At 40.4% G+C, this 26,659-nt stretch overlaps 1 protein-coding gene across 3 annotated transcripts in view; it reads right to left on the bottom strand.

The window, feature by feature from the left end:
- The window catches only part of LOC132392580 (cytoplasmic dynein 1 intermediate chain 2-like), a 113,222-nt gene extending 90,369 nt beyond the window's left edge, over positions 1-22,853 (bottom strand). For 2 of the 3 annotated variants that reach the window (XM_059966644.1, XM_059966646.1), the window contains exon 1: positions 22,759-22,853. The gene's annotated coding sequence lies outside the window, so the exon portion shown is untranslated. Of the gene's footprint in view, positions 1-20,545; positions 20,568-22,758 lie in introns of those variants that run through there. The other variant, XM_059966645.1, reaches the window with a different exon arrangement.
- Positions 22,854-26,659: the final 3,806 nt, after the last annotated feature.

The following is a 26,659-nucleotide window of genomic DNA, read 5'->3' as shown; positions in this document are numbered from 1 at the left end:
TGGTAAGTGAATCTAGAACTCAGTTTTATGTACATGGAGATAAGTCTGGCAAATTTTTGGCTAATCAATTGAAAACTGCTTCGGTTAAACGATAGATTACTAGGATTCGTAAACAAGATGCCACTCTGATGATCGACCATAAAGAAATAAATAAAGCCTTTCAAGATTTTTATAATTCCTTATATCAATCAGAATTTGCTGAGGATTCTTCTATAATAGATGAATTTTTAAGGAAATTGAATATTCCAAAATTAACAGTAGAGGATCTTAGATACACCTATTACGGAAGCCGAAATAAAAAAGGCTATTTTTTCAATGAATTCCGGTAAAGCTTCTGGTCCAGATGGTTATACTGCAGAATGTTTAAAATCCTTTTCCTCTATACCTTCTCCTTGGCTTTGTAAAATTTTTAAAGATGCGTTAATTATAGGCAAATTGCCACAATCTTTTTATGAAGCCTCCATTTCTTTAATTCTTAAAAAAGATAAAGACCCTATTGAATGTGCATCCTATTGGCCTATATCCTTGGTGAATATGGATTTTAAGATTTTTAGTAAAATTTTGGCTACTAGATTAGAAAATATATTACATCGAATCATTTCTGAAGATCAGACTGGATTTATTAAAAATCGCTATTCATCTTTTAACATTAGAAAATTAATTATTATTTATACTCCTTCACCCAAAATACCAGAATGTGTCATTTCTTTAGATGCTGAAAAAGCATTTGATAGAGTTGAATGGCCATATTTATTTAATACGTTGCAGCATTTTAATTTTAGTTCAAAATTTATATCATGGATTAAATTAATATACTATAAACCCTTGGCTTTGGTTTTTACCAATAATCAAAGATCTTTTTTTCAGTTATTCCGTGGTACAAGACGAGGTTGTCCTTTAAGTCCTTTACTATTTGACATCGCTTTAGAACCTTTGGCTATAGTCATTCGTGAATCACCTAATATTTTGGGTATTACTCGTGGGGAGGGGACATATAAGTTATCATTATATGCTGATGATTTGTTACTATACATATCTGACCCTGAGAGATCTATTCCTGCTATTTCGTCCTTGCTTGCTCAGTTTAGTAACTTTTCTGGTTATAAATTGAATTTTAATAAGAGTGAATTATTTCCATTAAATATGCAAGTTCCAATTTATAAACATTTACCATTTAAAGTTGTTACAGATTATTTTACTTATTTAGGTATTAAAATTACTAAAAAACATAATGATTTATTTAAAGCTAATTTTTTTACCCTTAATTGACCAAATTAAGCAACTTGTTACCAGGTGGTCTCCATTATCTTTATCATTGGTTGGTTGAATTAATGCTATTAAGATGATGGTAATACCCAAATTCTTATATTTATTTCAAGCATTACCAATTTTTATTCCTAAATCTTTTTTTGATATTATTGACTCCAAAATATCTTATCTGTGGCAGAATAAAAATCCTAGACTAGGCAAAAAATATTTACAGAAGCCTAAGGAGGGCGGTTTGGCTTTGCCAAACTTGAGATTTTACTATTGAGCAGTTAATATATGATATTTAATATTTTGGACACAAGAATCGACTACAGCTGCTTGCCCACAATGGGTAAATTTGGAATGTAAATCTGTACAAAACTTTTCATTGTTTTCAATTTTAGGATATTCACTTCCTTTTTCTTTAGCTAAATTGAATAAACAAATAACTAATCCCATAGTCAAATATACATCGCGAATCTGGTTTCAATTTCGTAATTTTTTTTGGTTTGAATAAGTTTATTTTATCATGCCCTACAATATCTAACTATTTTTTTGGGGTTTTTTTTTCTTTTTATTTCTTTTGTTTATAAATACTATGAGTTTGGGAGGCTATATATATATTGATTATTATATATTTGAATGTCTACTTAAACTAGTAATTATGTACTCTCAAACACTTTGTATTCACGTTTCATTTATGTTTGCTTAAAAATGAATAAAAAGATTTAAAAAGAAAGATAAAATAATGTTAAGTGTAGGTATGGTAGGGACAGTAAGAGAGGTCGAAATAACTCCCCAACCACACATGCCATTGCTGGAAAGGAAAGAGGCCAGCAGAAAGATAGGTTAGATGAGTTGCCATCTCTTCTGTGGTCACAGCATGACACTGACATAGGGAAAATAAAAACAGCTAGTCCGGTGGAAATAAGGCTGAAAAAAGGAGCAATTCCACCCAGGAGACCACAATACCCTCTAAGACCAGAAGCAGAAGAGAGAATAGCATCAACAGTGCAGGGCTTGCTTGAAATAGGAATGCTTAAAAGAACAAACAGTCCATGCAATACCCCGTTGCTGCCAGTCTTAAAAGCAGATAAATCTAAGTGGAGATTGGTGCATGATTTGCGAGCGGTAAACAATGTGGTAGAGGTAGTCCCCAACCCACACACACTTTTGACTAATGTTCCACCAGAAGCAAATTACTTTTCAGTGATTGATTTGTGTTTGGCTTTCTTCAGCGTTCCTCTGGCCGGCCAGTGTCAGTATCTGTTTGCATTTACTTACAGAGGTGCTCGGTATACCTATACCAGAATGTTGCAATGGTTTCAACATTCACCACGTTTTTAATCAGGTGTTGAAGGCAGACCTAGAGGGCATACCATTGGAAAGAACATTGATACAGTATGTGGATGACTTGTTGATTTGCTCCCACAATAAGGAACAGTGTGAGCAGGACACCATAACTCTGTTAGAGAAGCTGGCGCACGGAGGACATAAAGTATCCGAAAAGAAAATGCAATTTTGCACGCAGCAAGTGGAATACTTAGGCAGGGTAATATCCAAGGGAGTGAAGGCGATAGCACCAGATCAGATTGAGGCAATAACTAAGGCCCCACAACCCCAGACTGTAGGGCAGATGACGACGTTTTTAGGAATGGCAGGGTACAGCTCAGATTGGATAGGAGAATATACTGAGATTGTGGTACCTTTGAGAAAGATAATGAAAGAAGCAGGACATACAAATTTGAAGAACGGCTTACAGTGGAATGAAGAGGTGGAGATAGCTTTCAATACTATTAAGCAGGAATTGCAGTCAGCACCAGCATTAGCTTTGCCTGACTACGAGGTTTTTCATTTGTATGTATCCAACTGACAGGAGGGTTATGTCACAGCGGTTCTAACACAAGAGACAAGCACAGGTAAAGCAAAGCAGCCGATAGCATACTACAGTACGAGACTAGATGAGGTGGCTCAGGGGTATCCACCCGTTATCAGGGATTGGCGGCGCTGTACTATGCATATGAAAAGGCATCATCTGTAACCCTGGGCTATCCTGTGACTGTACACACACCACAAAGTAGCAGAATTGCTGGAAAGAGGGAAATTTGTGCTGACGCCAGCTAGGATAGCAGCGTATCAGATGCTATTGACATTTCCTGACATAACTATATAGAGATGCACTACCAGTAATATAGCCGATTTTCTCCCTTTGGACTATGAAGGAGAACCATATATATAACCATATAACAATCACAGCACGGAAACAGGCCATCTTGGCCCTCCTAATCCGTGCCGAACCCTTAATCTCACCTAGTCCCACCTACCCGCACTCAGCCCATAACCCTCCACTCCTTTCCTGTCCATATACCTATCCAATTTTACCTTAAATGACACAACTGAACTGGCCTCTACTACTTCTACAGGAAGCTCATTCCACACAGCTATCACTCTCTGAGTAAAGAAATACCCCCTCGTGTTTCCCTTAAACTTCTGCCCCCTAACTCTCAAATCATGTCCTCTAGTTTGAATCTCCCCTACTCTCAATGGAAACAGCCTGTTCACGTCAACTCTATCTATCCCTCTCAAAATTTTAAATACCTCGATCAAATCCCCCCTCAACCTTCTACGCTCCAATGAATAGAGACCTAACTTGTTCAACCTTTCTCTGTAACTTAATTGCTGAAACCCAGGTAACAACATCCTAGTAAATTGTCTCTGCACTCTCTCTAATTTATTGATATCTTTCCTATAATTCGGTGACCAGAACTGCACACAATATTCCAAATTTGGCCTTACCAATGCCTTGTACAACTTTAGTATTACATCCCAACTTCTGTACTCAATGCTTTGATTTATAAAGGCCAGCGTTCCAAAAGCCCTCTTCACCACCCTATCTACATGAGACTCCACTTTCAGGGAACTATGCACAGTTATTCCTAGATCTCTCTGTTCCACTGCATTCCTCAATGCCCTACCATTTACCTTGTATGTTCTATTTGGATTATTCCTGCCAAAATGTAGAACCTCACACTTCTCAGCATTAAACTCCATCTGCCAACGTTCAGCCCATTCTTCTAACCGGCATAAATCTCCCTGCAAGCTTTGAAAATCCACCTCATTATCCACAACACCTCCTACCTTAGTACCATCGGCATACTTACTAATCCAATTTACCACCCCATCATCCAGATCATTTATGTATATTACAAACAACATTGGGCCCAAAACAGATCCCTGAGGCACCCCGCTAGTCACCGGCCTCCATCCCGATAAACAATTATCCACCACTACTCTCTGGCATCTCCCATCTAGCCACTGTTGAATCCATTTTATTACTCCAGCATTAATACCTAACGACTGAACCTTCTTAACTAACCTTCCATGTGGAACTTTGTCAAAGGCTTTGCTGAAGTCCATATAGACTACATCCACTGCCTTACCCTCGTCAACATTCCTCGTAACTTCTTCAAAAAATTCAATAAGGTTTGTCAAACATGACCTTCCACGCACAAATCCATGCTGGCTACTTCTAATCAGATCCCGTCTATCCAGATAATTATAAATACTATCTCTAAGAATACTTTCCATTAATTTACCCACCACTGATGTCAAACTGACAGGTCTATAATTGCTAGGCTTCCTTCTAGAACCCTTTTTAAACAATGGAACCACATGAGCAATACGCCAATCCTCCGGCACAATCCCCGTTTCTAATGACATATTAAAGATCTCCGTCAGAGCTCCTGCTATTTCTACACAAACTTCCCTCAAGGTCCTGGGGAATATCCTGTCAGGACCCAGAGATTTATCCACTTTTAAATTTCTTAAAAGCGCCAGTACCTCCACCTCTTTAATTGTCATAGGTTCCATAACTTCCTTACTTGTTTCCCACACCTTAGACAATTCAATATCCTTCTCCTTAGTGAATACCGAAGAGAAGAAATCATTCAAAATCTCTCCCATCTCCTTCGGTTCCACACATAGCTGACCACTCTGATTCTCTAAGGGGCCAATTTTATCCCTCACTATCCTCTTGCTTTTAATATAACTGTAGAAACCTTTCGGATTTACTTTCACCTTATTTGCCAAACCAACCTCGTATCTTCTTTTAGCTTTTCTAATCTCTTTCTTAAGATTCCTTTTACATTCTTTATATTCCTTGAGCAATTCCTTTACTCCATGCTGCCTGTATCTATTGTAGACATCCCTCTTTTTCTGAACCAAATTTCTAATATCCCTTGAAAACCATGGTGCCCTCAAACCTTTAACCTTTCCTTTCACCCTAACAGGAACATAAAGATTCTGTACCCTCATAATTTCACCCTTAAATGACCTCCATTTCTCTATTACATCCTTCCCATAAAACAACTTGACCCAATCCACTCTCTCCAAATCCCTTCGCATCCCCTCAAGGTTAGCCTTTCTCCAATCAAAAATCTCAACTCTAGGTCCAGTCCTGTCCTTCTCCATAATTATATTGAAGCTAATGCTATTGTGATCACTGGACCCGAAGTGCTCCCCAGCACATACATCTGTCAGCTGACCTATCGCATTCCCTAACAGGAGATCCAACACTGCCCCATCTCTAGTCGGTATTTCTATGTATTGTTGCAAAAAACTATCCTGCACACATTTCACAAACTCTAAACCATCCAGCCCTTTTACAGAATGAGCTTCCCAGTCTACGTGTGGAAAATTAAAATCTCCCACAATCACCACCTTGTGTTTACTACAAATATCTGCTATCTCCTTACACATTTGCTCTTCCAACTCACGCGCCCCATTAGGTGGCCTATAATACACTCCTATCAGTGTTACTGCACCTTTCCCATTCTTCAATTCCACCCAAATGGCCTCCCTAGAGGAGCTCTCTAATCTATCCTTCCAAAGCACCGCCATAAGATTTTCTCGGACAAGCAATGCAACACCTCCTCCTCTGGCCCCTCCTACTCTATCACACCTGAAGCAACTAAATCCAGGAATATTTAGTTGCCAATCACACCCTTCCTGCAACCATGTTTCACTAATAGCTACAACATCATAATTCCAGGTATCAATCCACGCTTTAAGCTCATCCACCTTTCTTACAATGCTCCTAGCATTAACATAGATACATTTAAGATACTCTCCATCTCCTCCTCTCTTTCCATCCCTAACAATGCATTCAAATTTATTATCCTTTTCTTTCTTCTCCCCTACATCTTCGGGCTGAGCGCATCCCATCTCCATCACCTGCCTTTCCTTCCTCACACACTATTTACTTGCTCCACTGGTGAACTAACCTCCTCTCCCATAGTCTCCTCAAATAGTCTCCCGCCCCCCCATCTTACTAGTTTAAAGTCCGCCCTGTAGCCCTAGCAAACCTCCCCGCTAGGATATTGGTCCCCCCACGATTCAAGTGTAACCCGTCCTTCTTGAACAGGTCACTCCTGCCCCAGAAGAGGTCCCAATGATCCAGAAACTTGAATCCCTGCCCCCTGCTCCAATCCCACAGCCACGCATTCATCCTCCACCTAATCCTATTCCTACTCTCTCTGTCGCGTGGCACAGGCAGTAATCCCGAAATTACTACCTTTGCGGTCCTTCTTCTTAACTGCCTTCCTAACTCCCTATACTCTCGTTTCAGGACCTCTTCCCCTTTCCTTCCTATATCATTGGTACCTACATGTACCATGACCTCTGGCTCTTCACCCTCCCACTTCAGGATATCTTGGACGCGATCAGAAACGTCCCGAACTCTGGCACCAGGGAGGCAAATTACCATCCGGGACTCCCGGTCACCTCCACAGAAACGCCTGTCTGAGCCCCTGACTATTGAGTCCCCTATTACTATGGACCTCTTTCTTCTAACCCTACCCTTCTGAGCTACAGGGCCGTCCTCTGTGCCGGAGGCTCGGCCACTGTCACTCCTACCAGGTAGGCTGTCCCCCCCAACAGTACTCAAACATGAGTACTTATTGTCAAGGGGTACAGCCACTGGGGTACTCTCTAGTACCTGCCTCTTCCCCTTCCTGACTGTAACCCACCTATCTGCCTCCCGTGGTCCCGGAGTGACCACCTGCCTGTAACTCCTCTCTATCACCTCCTCACTCTCCCTGACCAGGCGAAGGTCATCGAGCTGCAGCTCCAGTTCCCTAACTCGGTCCCTCAGGAGCTGCAGTTCGGCGCACCTGGCGCAGATGTGGACGTCCGGGAGGCTCGGAGACTCCAGGATCTCCCACATCCGACACCGAGAACAACAAGCTGCCCTCACACTCATACCTCCCAAATAACTGAAAATACAAGAACTAAAAGATAAGCCTACTGTGCCCTCTTCCGCCTAAGCCGTCTGAGCCCAAGCCCTACAATCTGCGCCTGGCTCACTCCGCTGCCCGCTTCTTAAGGCGGCGTTCTTTATATATCTTCCCTCCTTCCCGGGCCTCCTTCACCTTGAACCCCATGATTGTGTAGGGAAGACGATGGCATTTGCCAAATTGAGAGCAGATTTACAGTCAGAACCACGAGAGGATGCAGATAAAAAGGTTCTGTTCGTAGATGGCTCTTGTTATAGGGATTATGATGGAAATCATGCAGGGTTCTCAGTAGTGCAGCAGGATCAGTCAAGCTATAAGATTATTAGGTTGGAGTCCTATCCCCAACTGTGTTCCGCCCAACTAGCGGAAATCAAAGCCCTGACAGCTGTGTGTGAAATGATGGAAGGGGAGAAAGTAGACATCTATACTGATTCGGCATATGCTCATGGAGTATGCCATTTGTTTGGGGCAGTGTGGAAGTAGAGAGGTTTTAAAAAAAGTAGTGGAGATCCCATACAACATTGTCAGCAAATTCTACACAATAAAAGCCATGATGAAACCTAAAGCATTGGCTATAGTAAAATGCCAGGCACATAAAAAGGGAAATGATGTAATAACAAAGGGAAATCAAGCTGCGGACGAGGCAGCCAGAAAAGCGTCCGGGTGTACATCAGCTGTCATTGCCCCCCAGGTAAGCCTAGCTCCAGAACCTGACGTAGAGGACCTAATTGAAATACAAGGTAAGGCAACTTTGGCAGAACAGACAATGTGGAGACGAAGGGGGGCCAAGCAGAACCCGGAAGGCTTGTGGAGCACGGAAGACGGTTTGTTGGTAGCACACACCCCTCTACTGATGATCCTGATTTCAGAAGCGCATGGGATTGACCATTGTGCAAGGGGGAAAGTGATAAAGAAAGTAAAGAAGGATGGTTTTTGGTCACCTTATTTACAGGCTTCAGTGGACTTTGTCTTGTCACAGTGCGAGGAATGCGCACAGAATAATGTTCGGAAGGGAATTACAACCCCAATTGGTCACATTCCCCTACCTGAAGGACCATTTAAACATCTAGTGATCGATTACGTAGACATGATAAAGACAGTGAGAGGGAAAAGATACATGCTGGTAGTAACTGATCGATTTAGCAGATGGGTGGAGGCGGTACCTTCAAGGGGCAAAGACAGTGGTAAAATTTCTGACAAATGAAGTGATCCCAAGGTTTGGAATACCTACAGAAATTAGCTCAGACAATGGTTCAGCTTTTATCCAGAAAGTGGTCAAATTGGTACTACAAGCGCTGAGGATAAAGCAAAGATTTGGATGTGTATACCTATACCACCCTCAGTCGCAGGGCATGGTAGAGAGAATTAATGGAACCCTGAAAACCAAACTGAACAAAATTTTTGCAGACACTAAACTTAATTGGGTCGATGCTTTACCGTTAGCATTGATGAGTTACCGCATGCAAACTAATCCAATGACATGCCTGACACTGCATGAGATGCTCACTGGGAGGCCCATGCCAGTGCCCCAGTGGAGAGGGCCGTATAAAGGACCTAGGAGTCAGCTGGAGACGCTCATGGAGTGAGTACCGTTTTGGATTCGCTCCATAACCTTTACTTTTTTTAACCTTTGATCACCCTTATTCAGCTAATTTTTACCTATACCGAAAGTTTCTTTATTCTTCTTTTTTGGATTTACTGCCAAGAGTTTGTTGTGAACTTTTGAAGATATGCAAACAGAAATGTCTCTCAGGTCTAAGGGACGGGATCCCGGACGTAATCCAAACGGTAACGGAAAAAAGCAGGCTCCGACACAACAAACACAATTAACTTTTGAATTGTTTATGGAGGTTTTGGATAAAAAATTTGCTGAACTACAACAATTTTTTAAAGAAGATATAAAGGCTTTTCAAGAGTACATGGTTAAGACGGATTTAGTAATTAAACAGCAACAAGCTCTTATTGCGTCTCTGCAAGAAGAAGCTCGGAAGCGAGATTTGACTATTGGAAAACTGCAACAGGATTTAATTTCGACCATTAAGCTGATGGAAGCCCTTAAAGCCAAGAGTGACGATTTTGAGAATCGGTCCAGAAGACAGAACTTACGTATACTTGGTCTTCCAGACGGCATAGAAAAAGATGACCCTTCGAAATATTTTGCTCAACTTTTAAAAGAAGCGTTTCCGACGATTTTCCCGAATAACCCCCCTTTATTGGATCGGGCACATAGAATTCGGCGTCGATCACCGAGTGTTACAGACAAACCTTCGGTGGTAATTGTCCGGTTCCATTATGTACATGACAAAGAACAAGCTATAAGAGCAGCTTGTCGGGTAGGAATGATTAAAATCAAAGATTTTTGCTTCCGCCTGATCGAAGATTTTAGTCCAGATCTTTTAAAAAGAAGGCTTCTTTTTAAACCGTTGATGGCTGAATGTTATGAGAAAAATCTGAAACCTGCGCTTCTATACCCTGCGAAGCTTCGAATTTCTCCGTCGAATGCTCCACGACAGGTTTTCCTTTCAACTTCAGAAGCGAGAAAATATCTGGAGGAGAACTTCCCTACTGCTACAGACACCAGTCTTTAATAAATGAATGATTCTGATCGTGTAAGATGGTTCTCGATCTCTTAAACCAGAATTAAAATCTGGTTATTGGTGTAGGTTCATCCTACACTTTATACTTAAGTTAAAGTGTGTTTGCGTCATGTTAATTGTTTTGTCTTACACACTTTAATCATTTAACTACATACTTGTCTATTAACTTTGTTCCTTCGAAGGTATATTTTTAATTCTTTGAAGGTAAATTTTTCCTTGATTAAGATGGTGGTTTTTTGGAAAAGATTTTTGGTTTTGCTTAAGATGGCATTATGTTTATATTTTTCGCGTTTCTTCCGTACAATGCATCGCTTATCTTAGCTTAAATATTTTTTGTTTTGTCTGGGCCACAGCCCGAGTTATAATTGTTTTTTAGTGATTATATTTTTATTCTTTTTACAACTATACTTAGAAATATGGTTTTTATTAGAGCGATTTTATTTTTAAAGTTGGGGTGATTCTTTTATATATACCCTTTTTATATGGAGTGTTCTTCAGCTGACATGGGGGTAGGATTAGTCTTACTTTTTCTCTTTTTAAGTCATATTTTGGCTTTTTCTCTTTTTCTCGGGGGGTGGGGGGATGGTCTGTTTTCTAATTCTATTTTTTTTGTACCAGTATGTGTTAGTTTTTTTATTCGGGCTGTTTTTGAACTTCAAATATGTCTGTGTTGTCGTCACTTCCGGGTCTTCTCACTACTTTTGTTCCTCTTCCGGGTGCATGAGTTTATAAGTTGGTTAACCCTTTCTATACCAAAGGGTTGATTAAAGAATTATGGCTCAGACCATTAATTTTGTGTCTTGGAATACTAATGGTTTAAATCATCCAATTAAACGAAAGAAGATTTTCAAAGTATTCCAAAGACTTAATGCTCATATCATTTTTGTACAAGAAACTCATGTGAGGAGGGAGGACAAATTTTGTTTTTTTAGATTTTGGCGGGGTCAACAGTATCACGCAAATTCGAATGCTAAAGTAAAAGGAGTTTCAATTTTTATTGACTCCTCTATTTCATTTGTTCAACATGATATTTTTTCGGATCCGAATGGCAGATTTTTGTTAATTACGGGTTTACTTTGTAATAAAAAGGTTGCTTTGGTTAATGTTTATGCTCCAAATGTGGATTGTCCTGACTTTTTTTAAGTCTTTATTTACTTCTTTACCCAATCTAAACGAATATAAGTTAATAATGGGTGGTGACTTTAATTGTTGTTTAAATCCTCTGATGGATAAATCTTTATCTATTCAGACTTTACCTAATAAGTCGGCCACTTGTATTAACTCTTTTTTGACTGACAATGGAGTTTTTGATATTTGGAGATTCCGGTATCCTAATGACAAAGAGTTTTCTTTTTTCTCACATGTTTATCACTCTTATTCAAGAATTGATTATTTTTTTGTAGACTCTTGTTTTATTCCATTGGTAATCGGTTGTAACTATGATATTATAGCTATCTCTGATCATGCTCCGTTATTACTTTCTATGAAATTTACGGATACAGCTTCTAATGCTAGACAATGGCGATTTGACTCTACCTTGTTGCAAGACTCTGACTTTATAAAATTTATGGAGGAGCAGATCGACTTCTTCTTCTCAACTAATTCTACAGATGATATTTCCTGCGGAACACTTTGGGACACTTTTAAAGCTTATATACGTGGACAGATTATTTCTTATTCTGTTGGTTTGAGGAAACGTATCAAGATGGAAACTCTTTTATTGGTTGATAAAATTAAAGAGATTGATAAGAAATATTCGATTGCTCCTAGTAAGGAGCTTTACAAACAAAGGGTTGAACTTCAAATGGAACATAGTTTATTACTTACATCCTCGATTGAAAATCAATTAATGAAAACTAAATCTGATTTTTATATACATAGTGATAAATCTGGTAAACTGTTAGCTAGTCAATTGAAGAATGCTCTGGTTAAACGTCAAATCACTAAGATTGGTCAGCAGAATAGGAATCTGACAGAATCATGATGAGATAAATAAGGCATTTCAAGATTTCTACACCTCCCTGTATCAATCTGAATTTCCTCAAGATTATAATACCATGTCTGATTTTCTTGGAAAATTAAATTTTCCAAGGTTATCATCTGATGATCTTTTGATATTGGATACTCCTATTACGGATGTAGAAATTAAGGGGGCTATTTCCTCAATGAATTCTGGGAAAGCACCGGGTCCAGATGGTTATACAGTTGAATTTTTTAAATTTTTTTCTGCTACTCTTTCCCCTTGGTTAGGTAAGGTTTTTGAGGAGGCCATTAGATTAGGGAATTTGCCACAATCTTTTTATAGAGCTTCCATTTCTCTAATATTGAAGAAAGATAAAGACCCTACTAATTGTGCTTCTTATAGACCTATATCTTTATTGAATGTAGACTCCAAGATTTTTTCTAAGTTACTGGCATCTAGATTGGAGAAGGTATTACCCAAAATTATTTCAGATGATCAAACTGGCTTTATTAAAAATCGTTATTCTTTTTTTAACATTAGGAGATTGTTGAATATTGTTTATACTCCCTCACATGATACTTCAGAATGCGTGATTTCATTAGATGCGGAGAAAGCATTTGACAGAGTTGAATGGCCTTACTTATTTAATGTGTTGGAGAAGTTTAATTTTAGTCCGATATTTATATCATGGATTAAATTGATTTATCATACTCCAGTAGCCTCAGTGGTTACCAATAATCAAAGATCTTTTTTTCGCCTATTTCGGGGCACTAGACAGGGATGTCCTCTTAGTCCATTACTATTTAACATTGCCTTAGAACCTTTGGCAATTGCCATCAGACAATCACAGGATATTTTGGGTATTAATCGTGGGACAGATATTCATAAGTTATCTTTGTATGCAGATGATTTATTACTATTCATTTCTAACCCGGAGAAATCCATTCCAGCAGTTTTATCATTATTGGCTCAATTTAGTGAGTTTTCTGGGTATAAGTTAAATCTTAATAAAAGTGAATTGTTTCCATTGAATAAACGGGTCCCAATTTATGGAAATTTACCCTTTAAATTAGTTAATGACTTTTTTACTTATTTAGGGATCAAAATCACAAAAAACCATAAAGATTTATTTAGATTTAATTTTTTACCCTTAATTGATCAGATTAAAGGTTTGTTTACTAAGTGGTCACCTTTGTCTCTATCCCTAATAGGTAGGATTAATGCTATTAAGATGGTTATTTTACCTAAGTTTTTATATATTTTTCAAGCGATACCAATTTTTATCCCGAAATCTTTTTTTACTAATGTTGACTCTAAAATTTCTTCATATATATGGCAGAATAAAAATCCCAGGTTAGGTAAAACATATTTACAGAAGACAAAAAAGGAAGGCGGGTTAGCATTACCTAATTTCAGATTTTACTATTGGGCAGTTAATATTAGATATTTGTTATGTTGGTTGAAAGATGGGGGTGGATCTTTTGGCCCTTGTTGGGTGAGTTTAGAAACTAAATCGGTATCAGCTTATGCTTTAGGTTCTATTTTAGGGACTTCTCTCCCTTTTGCTCTTTCTAAATTGCCGAAACGAATTGACAACCCGATAGTTAAACATACATTGCGTATATGGTTTCAATTTCGGAGATTTTTTGGGTTGACTCAATTCGTTTTAAATAGTCTTATTGTATCTAATTGTTTTTTTCACCCTTCCATTATAGATCAAGCTTATTCAGCTTGGAAAACTAAGGGATTACTAAAATTTTCTGATTTATTTTTAGATAATTGTTTCATGTCTTTTGAACAATTATCCAACAAATATAACTTGCCGAGATTTCATTTTTTTAGATATTTACAGATTAGACATTTTTTAAGTTCTGTACTCTCTACGTTTCCAAATTTTGTGCCTTCAGATACTTTGGAGAGTTTATTTGAATTAGACCCTTTTCAAAAAGGGCTTATTTCAAAACTTTATAATATAATTATGAAGATACGTTCAGAGCCTCTTTATAAGACTAAACAGGATTGGGAAAGAGAGCTTAGTTTTAGTATTTCTAGTGAGAATTGGGATAGAATTCTTCAATTAGTTAATACATCATCGTTATGTGCCAAACATTCACTAATACAATTTAAGGTCGTACATAGGGCCCATATGTCCAAGGATAAATTAGCTCATTTTTACTCTCATATAAGTCCTATTTGTGATAGATGTCATTCTGAAATTGCGTCTTTAACTCACATGTTTTGGTCGTGTTCATTTTTGGAGAAATATTGGAAAGATATTTTTGATATTATTTCTGCGGTTTTGAATATCGATTTACAACCTCATCCTATTACCGCAATTTTTGGTTTACCAGTGTTAGACTCACTGCATTTATCTTCTTCAGCCCGTCGAATGATTGCATTTCTAACTCTGATGGCTAGAAGATCTATATTGTTGAATTGGAAAGAAATTGATCCTCCCACTGTATTTAATTGGTTCTCTCAAACTATGTTATGTTTAAATTTAGAAAAAATTAGAAGTGGTACTTTTGAGACTTCTATTAAATTTGAAAAGTTATGGAGACCATTTATTCAACATTTTTATATGATGTAATATGACCCTGTGCCAAGTTCATTTGATTTCCCAGCTTTTAGGTTATGTATTTTGAGAGGACCGGAAGTGACGGCATTGATGAATACTTATTTTTGTGAGATATTATAAACAGCCCGCTTTTTTTTCCTTCTCTTTTGTTTTTTTTTCTTTTATATTACTTATTAGTTATAGTTATTAGATTAGATTAGCTAGTTCTGCATTATATAAATTTTTTTTTGTTTTTTTTCTTTCTTTTTTCTGTTTTTTTATATTATACATTATGAAATATTTAGATTTACTATGTCCATACATATATCTTATGGCTTATGTCTTGGTAAACTCATTTATATTGTAACTATTATGTATGTTTTTTTTCATATGTAATGGAATGTGTATGTTGGTAATTTCTTTATCAATATATCATCTGTATTCTGTCCATATTACTAATATTAATAAAAAGATTTAGAAAGAAAGAAAGGACCTAGTTTGGAACAATTGGAAATAGAATTGAAACAATACATGCAGCAGCTAACTATGATACATAGGTCTATTTATGCACAGGAAAAACAGAAAGAGCCGGAAACCATACAAGGGGAAAGACCGATCAAACCAGGAGACCAGGTTTACGTGCGAGTTTTTAGGAAAAAGTGGAATGAGCCAAGAAGGGAAGGACCCTTTACAGTGACCAAGGCATCACCCACCGCAGTTCAGGTAGAAGGACGCTCCACCTGGTACCATCTAAACCACTGCACGAGAGCAGTCCCGCAAGGGCAATCAGGTGAGGTGTCTGAGGTAAGTAATGTGGAAGAGCAGTTAGCAGGAGACAGACAGGAGGAACAAGAAGCTGACACTGCACCGCAGGAGTTTGATCAATTAGTAAGGGAAATTTTTGATTCTGAGGACGGGCCTGAAGACCCTCAGGATGTGGTGGTGGATAGTCGGGCTTCTTCAGATAATGGGGATGAGCTCGGAACGACCAGTCGTGCCCCTGGGGACAAAGCACCCACATACTCCAGTGCAGACTTGGAAACCATTAGTGTGGCAGATATGGAATGGGACTGGTAAGTCCCCATAGAACCTACAGAAAAGTATTAAGAGGAGCACAACACTTACCTCCTCGCCATGGTTACAGACACATACTAATCAGTGGTATCAATGGGCAACTTACACGGCAGGAATGATGAAGAGACAGAATTGTTACCTGTGCTCAAGGGAAAGCCCCACTCAGCCATGTAGTTCCCATGCCTTATAACTCCTCCACCTGCACGCGGTGGCGAAGAGAGCACAGGGAACAATGCGAATGACGGTGTCCAGGTCCAGTTAGGGCTTGTTTCATGAGGATTTGCGTTAAAGCAGATCCCTGCTATCAAAACTGCATGAACAATGCACCAATGTGCCCCTATTGGTGTATGCTATATCAGGCTTCCTCGCAGTTTGATCAAAGCAAACTTGCCTCTGAATGCAATTACAGCAGACCACGGGCTATAAATAAAAGAAACCAGACACCTACACTGCAATAGCTTATAATGCAGGACCATCTGAATTATGAATGTTTCACGCAGGTGGGCACTCATCCGGTTGGCCACTTCCGAGGCAACTGCACTCAGACGTGGGATGTAACCCCAGGTAAAAGACACTTAACGGGTTCTCCTCCTCCTGAGGGTGCAATGGACTCTCAGACTATCCCATTAGCAGACACTTGGTGGCTGTGTGGACAGGAAGGAGGTCTGAGATCTACGCTCCCCCTCAGGTGGGAAGGAACATGTACGCGTGTCATGCTGCTTCAGGAAGTTATACTGTCCCCTGAAGTACAGTCCAACGCTAACTTCCCTGAGCAGCGGATACTGCTACGGCAGAAGAGAAAATATGAACCTGACCCGACAATCCGGATTGACAGTATAGGATAGCCGAGAGGTATACCTAACGAATTCAAGGCACGGAATGAGATTGCTGCAGGCTGGGAAGCTATCATACCTGTGATAGGGGTAAGCAAAAATGTTGAATGGATAAACTATATATACTACAATCAACAGAGATTCATCAACTACACCAATGATGCAATGGAGGCCTTAGGGCAACAGCTGGATGCAACTAGCAGGATGGCGTGGCAAAACAGACAGGTACTGGATTGGCTTTTGGCAGAAAAAGGGTGTGTGTGTGTAATGTTTGGAGAACAATGCTGCACTTTCATACTGAACAATACTAGCCCAGAAGGGTCTTTCACCAGAGCAATGAATAAATTAAAGAATCTGTGGACGGAGGTCAAACAGAATGCAGGATTCGGACATCAGTTATTTGACTGGTTAGAAAGTAGACTCAGAGGATGGGGAGCATGGCTGACTAAAATGGCAATTACTGTCAATATTGTATTGTTGAGCTATGCGCTTGTGCTATGCTGTTTTCTTCCTTGTCTCAAGTCTCTTGTAGTGCATGCTGCAACCAAACAATTTCTGATGCTCGTGACAATTACTGAAGCAAGCTTAGTGGAGAAAGAAACACTGAAAATATATCGTTACAGCCTACAACACCTGCAGGATGAACAAGAGCAAAACGACAGTGTGGGAGTAGATTGTAAGGGCTTCTGAGTCTTTTTCCCTGTCTCAGGTACAGAGGGACAGGTTTTTGGCTCAGTGGCCCAGGGTAACAGGGAGAGAATACTTTGAGGTTTTGGCACAGAAAATTATAGTTTAACCCGAGATTTGGGAATAAATGCTTGAGTTTATTGGGGCTTTTGTGCGCGGACTCGTAGTCTTCTTTCTTTGTGTGAGACCCTCTGGGTCTCAAAGGGGGGATATATTGGAGTATAAAATTTGAAATTGTTTGCTGTGTAACCAAAACTATGCAGTCAGCTTTGAAACTTGCTATTTGCTATGCATGTATCTAATTTAGCAGGAGAATGAAATCTGAAGGATGTAGACAATGGTGTGTTAATGAGAGGTAGCTAAGAGATGTAGATTAGAACAGAATTAAAGTCAATAGTGGCAGATGTACTTATGATACGCAACTATAGACCGATTGGATATGCTAATGCAACTAAACCAGGAGATCGCTATAAAAAATGCTATGTACAAGGATCGGTGGGCAATCAGCGACTAGCTCAATGACTGTCTCAGCTTTGATTTGCAAATTAAAGTTTAATACTCCTTGAAGAATCTTCTGGCGTTTCCTGGTCGTTTGTGGGGCACAAGAAACCACAACACACCCCACCCCCTCCGGTCTTCTCCTATCTTTTTGCATTTTCCCCTCCCCCTCCTACTTTCAAATCTTTTACAATCTTTCCTTTCAGTTAGTCCTAACAAAGGGTCTTGGCCCGAAATGTCAACAGCGCTTCTCCCTGTAGATGCTGCCTGGCCTGCTGCATTCCAACAGCATTTTGTGTGTGTTGCTTGAATTTCCAGCATCTGCAGATTTCCTCGTGTTTGAGGTTTTGATAAACCTGATTCTGATATGGGTCTCTTGTGGACTGAGAGTGGGAAGAGGGTGGAGAGAGGGGAATCATGGTTAGGTAAAGGGGAAGGGAGAGGGAAGAGAGCAGGTTGCATCAGAGACATATTCTGTAATGATCAAACAAATTGTTTGAAGTCAAATTACCTTGCCTAGTTTCTCAGGGCTAGGTCTGTCTGCATCCACGCCAGCCCCTACACTGGCACTCCTTTTCTGCCACCTGTTCCACATTCTGCTCCACCCTTGCCATTCTCAACATCCTTTGCTCCTGCCAGATTTATAAACTCGCCCTCTGCTCCACACTGACGAATGCAATACTGTGCAAAAGTCTTAGGAACCCTAGCTGTAAATGTACCGAGGTATTTTGCACAGTACTGTGATTGTGTGTATATATCTTCACGCTATTAATCATTTTTGTATTAAGTATTACACTGTACAGCTGCAAAAAACAAACTTCATGACATATGCCAGTGATATTAAACCTGATTCCGATTCCTTTAACACACCCCAAACACCTGTTTTGTTTCACTTACTGTAAAAGGAAATGTAATTGTTTCAATTTAGTACTACTCTACTAAAACAGTTAACCAATCTTGAATTCCTTTAATCTTGAAATGAAACACTTATTTTTCTGTACTGAATTTCACATGTTATTTATGGTCTAATTTCCAAGTTTATTTATGCAACCAACCATGTTTCTCTAGAAAATGATAGCTTTCTCTAGAAAAGACTGAGAACTTATTTTATAGAACTCTAAATTCTGAAAGAATTTGATGAAATTGTTGAAATGGTTACACTTGGTAAATTGTATGTTAGCTTCTATTATGAAAAGATTTCCATACAGGAATAAGGAAGTCCAATTGCAATCATACCAGGCCTTGGTGGGAACACACCCAGAGTAATGAGTAGTTTTGGTCCTTATGTAAAAAGATAATGTACTTCTCTTAGAGGGAATGCAGTGAAATCTCATTGAAACATACAAAATACTTTCAATATCCTGACTGCTTAGAGGCAGGGAAGGTGTTTCTTGTGGCTTAGGAGACACAGTTTAAGATTGGGGTAGACCATTTAAGACTGAGAAATGTATTTTATCCCACTCAGAGGGCACTGCTGAACCTAGTTGGATTGTGAAGGGTGAAGCTATTTGTTGATTCAAAACATAGATTTCTGGACATTAAGGGAATCAAAGGTTATGGGGATAATTCTATAAAATGGCATTGAGGTGATCTTAATGAGCAGATTAAGATCAGGTTAAAAGGTCTGGTTGGCCTTATCATGCTTCTATTTTTTGCTGTTAAGATTAGAACAAGGGATCATCATTACAAGCTAACCATTAATAAATAATGAACTGAATAAAAATATTTACTTCAGAATCAAAGAGTAGCACTCACTATAGAATAGGGAGTATTTGGCGTAAAGTGTACAGATGGACTCAAGGGAACCTAAATAAACAAATGTGGTTTTAGATAAAAGCACAGGAGGGCACGGTTATTAGTGTAAAAGGTTGAAAGAAAGCAATATAAATACAATATAAACAAGACCATGGAGTTACATCAAGATTACCTAGATTGTAAAACAGTGTTGAGAGCAAGAGAAAATAAATCATGTGCATTGAGAACTGGAAGAGCAGGGATGAGATAGCTTGAGAAGCGAACACCTGGAAAGCAAGTTAGTAATTAAGGATTAGACAGCATGCTTTACAGTCTTAAAGGTGTGATCATTCTCAGCAGTGACACAAACTGAAAGCTTAACAAGGGAAAATCAGCACAACAGAAGGAAAAAGTATGTACGACAATTTCTTCAAATCCTGATTTAAAAATTAAATAAATACAATGCCTAAAAAAAGTGCAAGAAACAAACAACTGAAAGACACATAAAAATAAAAGGAATCCTATTTCATTATTTACATGCAAATGGTGTGGTATACCAAGATAGCTACACTCTGGGTGGTGCAAAACATAGAAAATAGGTGCAGGAGTAGGCCATTCGGCCCTTCGAGCCTGCACCGCCATTCATGATTCATGATCGTGGCTGATCATCCAACTCAGAACCCTGTATCTGCTTTCCCTCCATACCCCCTGATCCCTTTAGCCACAAGGGCCATATCTAACTTCCTCTTAAATATAGCCAATGAACCGGCCTCAACTGTTTTCTGTGGCAGAGAATTCCACAGATTCACCACTCTCTGTGTGAAGTTTTTCCTCATCTTGGTCCTAAAAGGCTTCCCCTTTATCCTTAAACTGTGACCCCCTCATTCTGGACTTCCCCAACATCGGAAACAATCTTCCTGCATCTAGCCTGTCCAATCCCTTTAGAATTTTATACATTTCAATAAGATCCCCCTTCAATCTTCTAAATTCCAGTGAGAAACAAAGAAACATTTGTTTTGGTAATTCACTATATACAGTAGGAGTAAAAGCTGATAACTTGCCGTGGATGCCAGGAGCATGCAGGCAGCTCTACTAAAGCTTGAGGAGATTTGGTATGTCACCAACACTTGCGAATTTCCACAGATGTATAGTGCAGAGCATTCTGACTGGTTGCACCACAGCCAGACACCACAAAGTCTTCAATGCACAGGATCATAAGAGGCTGCAGAGGGTTATACTCTTAGCCAGTTCCATTACAGGCACAATCCTCCCTACCACCGAGGACATTCTTAAGAAGGCAGCATTGATCATTAAAGACCCTCACCATCCAGGACTTGCTCTCTTTGCATTACTACCATCTGAAACGAGATACAGGAGCCTGAAAACCCATATTCATCATTTCAAAAACAATTTGTTCCTTTCTGCCATCAGATTTCTGAACAGTACCTTATTTTTCATCTTTTGCACTATTTATGTTGCAACTTTTGGTAATTTTTATGCTTGCACTGTATGCTGCCACAAAACAAGTTTCGCACCATCTGTCTGTGATAATAATGTTGTAAAGGTAGCTTCTGGCACATTGGCCTTCATAAACCTAAGTACAAGAGTTAGAATGTCATGTTGAAATTGTATACAACAATGGTGAGGCCTAATTTGGAAGTATTATGTGCAGCTTTGGTAAGATGTCAATATGATTGAAAGAGTGCAGAGAAAATTTATAAGGATATTGTCATGACTTGAAGACCTAATTAAAAGGGAAGCTTGAATAGGTTTGGACTTCATTCCCTAGTGTAGAAGGATGAGGAGAGATTTGATAGAGGTGTACAAAATTCGGGAGGGGGGGGAATAGATAGGCTAACTGTGAGCAAGCTTTTCTACTGAGGTTGGGTGAAATTAGAGCTAGAGGTCATTGGTTAAGGGTGATAAGTGAAATGTTTAAGGGGAACATGAGGAGTCATTTTTTACACTCAGAGGGTGAGCAACAAGCTATCCGCTAAAATGGTAGATGTGAGTTTAATATCAACACTTAAGATAAATCTGGATAGGTACATAGCTGAGAGGGGTATGGAGGGCTATGGTCCACATGCTGGTCAATGGGACTAGGCAGTTCGGCATAGACAAGATGGTCTGAAGGGCAGTTTATGTGCTGTAGCATTCTTTGATTCTAATAATCAGGCTTTGTATGGAATTTGATGGATAAGCAAACCATTCCTCCACTCATTAGCCTCATGTGATGTGTCTACACTGGTGCATTCCACAGAACCAATGTTTTAAATGTAGACGGCAGTATTTCGTCCTTAGATGATTAGCAAAGTGATCCACATCATCATTCACTGCCCGCCCCGACACACACTTTTCTAAAATAGATGCACTCCATTAACATCCGCATTCTTATATTAATTTTCATTCACAAATTCATTCTAAAAGAGTGTAAAGTACAACTACTTCCTAATAGTGGGGATGTCTTTGGATAAAATAACTTTTTATTTGTACATTGTGAAGTGACTTTTGAATTTCCTTTATCAGATCATGGAAATCGACCCTACAGCCCAATTCATCAATGCAACCACGCTGCCTACCTGAACTAGTCCCATTTACACCTGATTCTTCTCTAAATCACTCCTATCCGAGTATCTGCCCGACTGTCTTTTGCATGTTGTAATTGCACCCACTTCCACTGGCAGCTCCGTCTTTCCAGCCGTCTACCTGAAAAAGTTTTTTCTTGTATCCCCTTTAAATCTTTCCCCTCGCTCCTTGTACCTATGTCAAGGTTTTGACCCCCTTACGGGGGGAAAAAAGACTGTACCAAGCCACGGTTTCCATGCCCCTCAAATTGCTGCAAGGAATCCTTTAAGCCTTAAAGATCTAGGGAACAGAACGGAACCAACTGATGATCTGGAGCAGTGTAAAAGGCCAACGCAGCCTGGTGTAGATAACAGATGGTGTTATCAGAATAGCTACCGTACAATTCTGCGAAATGGAATAAACGAGCATCTAACATGCAAAGGAAAGTAGTTGCAATGGCATACACAAGACCCTGAAGTAAGCATTAGTTTCCACAAGGAAACCGGGATTATTGTGCAGGAACCGACGCCCTGCTCGCCACACCCCGGCCTGTCGGCGTCGCGCGCGCGCGCGCGCGCTCCCGCGCACACGGCCCGCTGAGCCTCGTCCTGACCTCGCTGGCCCACAGAATAGCTCGGGGCCGGTTGGGGAAAGGCAGCGATACCGACCAGCGGTTTTAATCTGAACTGTTCGCCAGCGCCTGACTGACCTGCGAGCCCCGACGCGTTCCAGTCACCGCTCTGACTGACGTAAGATGGAGCCGCGCGCAACTTCCGCCCAGCTGACCGTGCGCCCGCGCCCGCGCCCGCGCCTGCGCAGGACCCGGGTTCGACGCTCGAGCTGCCCCGGCAGACGGATGGTCACTTCCAATCTGGATCACCAAAGACACTGCCAACAAATGAAGATTTACACAGATAGCTATCCGAATCGAGACAAAAGGTACAAATTATAGAATGCTCACAAGGAAACAAAGCTATCTGATACTTTCAGGAACACATCTGTAGTGAAATACAATGAGGCCATTCTCAAATTGAAGGAGCAACTCCTGATAATCCCGTCCTATCTACGTCCGTGACACTTCTTTTCAATGACTGCGTTCCGTGGCCCCGATTGTCTCATTTTCACTATGGATGCCCCCCCCCCCCACCACCAGGAGGGCCTGAAAGCTCTCCGCTTCTTTCTGGATGACAGACCCAACCGGTTTCCCTGCTCCACCACTCTCCTCCGTCTGGCGGAACTGGTTTTCACCCTCAACAACTTCTCTTCCCCCCCCCCCCCCCACCCCTTCCTTGGAACCGAAGGGCACTCCCACGGCACTCCAGCCTGCCTTTTCGTCCGCTGTTCCAAGACTACACCGGTATCGCTCCCCAACTCTTCCCAGGCTACATCGACGACTGCATTGGTGCTGCTTGCGGCACCCATGCTGAGCTCCTCGATTGCAACTTTGCCTCTAACTTTCACCCTGCCTCAGATTTACTCGGTCCATTTCCGACACTCCTCTCCCCTTTCTCGATCTCCGTTTCCATCTTTGGAGATACTGATATCTTTTTATAAACCCACTGACTGTCACGGCTATATGGACTACATTTCTTTCCCACCCTGTCAATTGTAAAAATGTCACTCCCTTCTCGGTTCCTCCGTCTCCGCCGCACCTGCTCTCAGGATAAGGCTTTTTCATCCCAGAACAACTGAGATATCTTTCTGCAAAGAAAGGGGCTTCCCTTCCTCCACCATCAACGCTGCCCTCGCTCGCCTCCCTTCTATTTCACGCACATCGGCCCTCACCCCATCCTCCCGACACCACATCAGGAATAGGGTTCCTCTTGTCCGCGCTTAGCATCCCACCAACCTTCACATATATATAACCATATAACAATCACAGCACGGAAACAGGCCATCTTGGCCCTCCTAGTCCGTGCCAAACCCTTAATCTCACCTAGTCCCACCTACCCGCACTCAGCCCATAACCCTCCACTCCTTTCCTGTCCATATACCTATCCAATTTTACCTTAAATGACACAACTGAACTGGCCTCTACTACTTCTACAGGAAGCTCATTCCACACAGCTATCACTCTTTGAGTAAAGAAATACCCCCTCGTGTTTCCCTTAAACTTCTGCCCCCTAACTCTCAAATCATGTCCTCTAGTTTGAATCTCCCCTACTCTCAATGGAAACAGCCTATTCACGTCAACTCTATCTATCCCTCTCAAAATTTTAAATACCTCGATCAAATCCCCCCTCAACCTTCTACGCTCCAATGAATAGAGACCTAACTTGTTCAACCTTTCTCTGTAACTTAATTGCTGAAACCCAGGTAACAACATCCTAGTAAATCGTCTCTGCACTCTCTCTAATTTATTGATATCTTTCCTATAATTCGGTGACCAGAACTGCACACAATATTCCAAATTTGGCCTTACCAATGCCTTGTACAACTTTAGTATTACATCCCAACTTCTGTACTCAATGCTTTGATTTATAAAGGCCAGCGTTCCAAAAGCCCTCTTCACCACCTTATCTACATGAGACTCCACCTTCAGGGAACTATGCACTGTTATTCCTAGATCTCTCTGTTCCACTGCATTCCTCAATGCCCTACCATTTACCCTGTATGTTCTATTTGGATTATTCCTGCCAAAATGTAGAACCTCACACTTCTCAGCATTAAACTCCATCTGCCAACGTTCAGCCCATTCTTCTAACCGGCATAAATCTCCCTGCAAGCTTTGAAAACCCACCTCATTATCCACAACACCTCCTACCTTAGTATCATCGGCATACTTACTAATCCAGATCATTTATGTATATTACAAACAACATTGGGCCCAAAACAGATCCCTGAGGCACCCCGCTAGTCACCGGCCTCCATCCCGATAAACAATTATCCACCACTACTCTCTGGCATCTCCCATCTAGCCACTGTTGAATCCATTTTATTACTCCAGCATTAATACCTAACGACTGAACCTTCTTAACTAACCTTCCATGTGGAACTTTGTCAAAGGCTTTGCTGAAGTCCATATAGACTACATCCACTGCCTTACCCTCGTCAACATTCCTCGTAACTTCTTCAAAAAATTCAATAAGGTTTGTCAAACATGACCTTCCACGCACAAATCCATGCTGGCTACTTCTAATCAGATCCCGTCTATCCAGATAATTATAAATACTATCTCTAAGAATACTTTCCATTAATTTACCCACCACTGATGTCAAACTGACAGGTCTATAATTGCTAGGCTTCCTTCTAGAACCCTTTTTAAACAATGGAACCACATGAGCAATACGCCAATCCTCCGGCACAATCCCCGTTTCTAATGACATATTAAAGATCTCCGTCAGAGCTCCTGCTATTTCTACACAAACTTCCCTCAAGGTCCTGGGGAATATCCTGTCAGGACCCGGAGATTTATCCACTTTTAAATTTCTTAAAAGCGCCAGTACCTCCACCTCTTTAATTGTCATAGGTTCCATAACTTCCTTACTTGTTTCCCACACCTTAGACAATTCAATATCCTTCTCCTTAGTGAATACCGAAGAGAAGAAATCATTCAAAATCTCTCCCATCTCCTTCGGTTCCACACATAGCTGACCACTCTGATTCTCTAAGGGGCCAATTTTATCCCTCACTATCCTCTTGCTTTTAATATAACTGTAGAAACCTTTCGGATTTACTTTCACCTTATTTGCCAAACCAACCTCGTATCTTCTTTTAGCTTTTCTAATCTCTTTCTTAAGATTCCTTTTACATTCTTTATATTCCTTGAGCAATTCCTTTACTCCATGCTGCCTATATCTATTGTAGACATCCCTCTTTTTCTGAACCAAATTTCTAATATCCCTTGAAAACCATGGTGCCCTCAAACCTTTAACCTTTCCTTTCACCCTAACAGGAACATAAAGATTCTGTACCCTCATAATTTCACCCTTAAATGACCTCCATTTCTCTATTACATCCTTCCCATAAAACAACTTGACCCAATCCACTCTCTCCAAATCCCTTCGCATCCCCTCAAAGTTAGCCTTTCTCCAATCAAAAATCTCAACTCTAGGTCCAGTCCTGTCCTTCTCCATAATTATATTGAAGCTAATGCTATTGTGATCACTGGACCCGAAGTGCTCCCCAACACATACATCTGTCAGCTGACCTATCGCATTCCCTAACAGGAGATCCAACACTGCCCCATCTCTAGTCGGTATTTCTATGTATTGTTGCAAAAAACTATCCTGCACACATTTCACAAACTCTAAACCATCCAGCCCTTTTACAGAATGAGCTTCCCAGTCTACGTGTGGAAAATTAAAATCTCCCACAATCACCACCTTGTGTTTACTACAAATATCTGCTATCTCCTTACACATTTGCTCTTCCAACTCACGCGCCCCATTAGGTGGCCTATAATACTCTCCTATCAGTGTTACTGCACCTTTCCCATTCTTCAATTCCACCCAAATGGTCTCCCTGGAGGAGCTCTCTAATCTATCCTTCCAAAGCACCGCCATAAGATTTTCTCGGACAAGCAATGCAACACCTCCTCCTCTGGCCCCTCCTACTCTATCACACCTGAAGCAACTAAATCCAGGAATATTTAGTTGCCAATCACACCC

The sequence above is a fragment of the Hypanus sabinus genome, chromosome 4 (genome assembly GCF_030144855.1).
Source record: "Hypanus sabinus isolate sHypSab1 chromosome 4, sHypSab1.hap1, whole genome shotgun sequence".
NCBI lineage: Eukaryota > Metazoa > Chordata > Chondrichthyes > Myliobatiformes > Dasyatidae > Hypanus > Hypanus sabinus.
This window is presented reverse-complemented; position numbering and strand designations above follow the sequence as displayed.